Source organism: Phyllopteryx taeniolatus, chromosome 5, assembly GCF_024500385.1.
Source record: "Phyllopteryx taeniolatus isolate TA_2022b chromosome 5, UOR_Ptae_1.2, whole genome shotgun sequence".
NCBI classification, from domain to species: Eukaryota; Metazoa; Chordata; class Actinopteri; order Syngnathiformes; family Syngnathidae; genus Phyllopteryx; species Phyllopteryx taeniolatus.
In genome coordinates, this window is record NC_084506.1 from 8,597,281 (window position 1) to 8,599,716 (window position 2,436).

Here is a 2,436-nt window from a genome sequence, read left to right on the forward strand (position 1 = left end):
TCTCTCTCTGTGTCCTCATTGGAGTTACAATGTTAACGGGCATCGAATCAGTTAGCTTGTCAGTAGCACCTTGGCTTTAATATTAACACATGCACATGACACAACACCTAGCTTCTCTGATTGAATTCAAATAGAGGATAGTGGTGGTGTCTCTGACCACCTGAAACATGTCCTACTTAGGTGGTGAAAAAGGAATTCAGAACCCCTTTGAGAGAAATTGTAGGATATTTAACACATTCACTGCCATTGACGGCTTTAGAAGTCAAATATCCATGTTAACGGAGAAGGCTGGCAGTGAATGAGTTAATTGCAGTTTTGTGTGAGTGTTAGTTGTTTCAGCTGATCACAATCTGTTGAGCAATGGTGTTATTTTAGCTGGTTAAAAGAGACATTTTCATTATTTGTAAAATAAGTCTTGTCGAAACAAAAACAGCATCAGTCCAAGCATTCACACGACTATGCCCATGTCACATGCCCAACACTATGAGCAAAGGAAGACATCTGTACACTCTCCACACAGAGCAGCCGGAACAGCTCACATGCAAAGTGACATCTGGAAGCAAGCGAACGCAATGTACACAAATACTCAGTGGTGTCAAAACATAAATCAGTGTAAGCCCGTGATAGAAACAAGGACAGAGCGTTTTTTTATGTATGTCTAAAGCAACTCTGCAAGAGTTCTTGATTCTCATTCTAATTCAAACTAATGAGCAAAGTGTGGAAACAATGCGCTCATTCTGTCAGCCATTCTTTCCTAGAGGCAACTGAGACGAAGTGCGGTCGCATGAAGTTGAGCCTCTGCTTAACACAAGGGATGAAGCATCACAGCAAAGATGGGCTTGATCCTCTTAGCAGGCTGATGCCTGCCTCCCCCAGAAACATAATGTACAGTTAGATTCATCTTGACGCCGACCTGGGTCATATCACTTGTTTTAGCATTGCCGCAATTCCACATCTACTCCCTGCTGAGGTCAGCGTATGGATGGGCCATGACGTATCCGAATGCGAATGCCATACATATCTGCATCTATTTGGATACGCATGAACTCCGGGAGGGGAAAAAAATGCTACTTGACACGTTCTGAAAATAAACCACAGGTTCATGACAGAATGAGGGAGGCTGTCCATGTGCTGCTGCTGTGTTTTGGAAGGGAGGACTCGTCCGGAATGTTTTTCTGTCTGCAGCGGGAACAGCAGAACTCCTTGACTTTTGAGTGAACTGTTAACTGTGTGCGCAATTGGGAAGACACAACAAGCAACACAGAGCTTGGCTTGGAGGAACTCGGGGCCCGGGAAGGAAGCGCCCCCTTGAGAGTCATGGACCTGAAGGTCACTCGAGAGAAGCTTGTTAAATTCCACACCCACCAGAGGAGAATGCAAGTCAAGCAAGAAGCAGCATTTGGAAAGAAATGGAGAAGTGATTGTTACGCAAGTCATCAGTCATGTTCAATACAAAAACAAAATTGTCACTTTTAAAGTTAGTACATACAAATCAATAGAGCACTGCAGTGATAGCACATCTTTGACTCATTGAGTCAGCTGATGTTGAAATGCGCTCATGGGAAGTTTTCCTGGCAAAGTATCATCAACTAAAGTACGAGACAAATTCCCCCAAATTCACGGCAATATTTATTTGAAATTTCATAGAGAGGAGAGTATAGCCAGATTTATCTCGCAAAATGGATGTACGGTACACAGTCAACCGAATCCAATCCATTTTTTTGCCTGAGGAAATGACGGAAATTGCGCGAATACATTTTCCACTATTCGACATCATTAAACGTATTAACTGTAATGGCAATGTGTCTTAAGTGTAAAATTAACTTTTTAGTCAAATGTAATAGATATTCAGCCATTAATAAGGTGTGTGACGGATGCGCAGCATATTGGGAAGTAAGAAAGGCATGTTTTTACCATTCCCAACTGTCATAACTGTCATATAAAAAGAAGTCAACTACTGTATATTAAACCAGAATAATACTTTTTGTACTTACTATTAATAGACATACTGTACATGTACTCAGGAGGTCACTATTTGCGCAGAGGCTGTAGAAAGCGTGATGCATTCCGTTCTCTTTTATTCATTATGTTGCATTATGGCAATTTTTTTTATCTGTTTTATATATATTATTTTATATTATACTGTGGTTAGGCGCTTGGTTGAATTCCGAATTACAGGTTCCAGCGTTGTGCAGTTTTGAGACTCATTTCCTTCCCGTCAGCTGCTGGTTTGTTATTCAATGTTTTCCGTGGCCTATTGGGCCATTTTTAATTGAGACCGAGGAATTCTTAACAAATGATTTTTGTTGTCTGTAAGCTCGCTATTGATTAATGGGGGTTAAAGTCAAAATGAAATAGAAGATACACAGATTATTATCCATGTTAAATAAACGATTTATGTTATGTTTAAAAAATAAAAATGCAGCCGGGCCGACA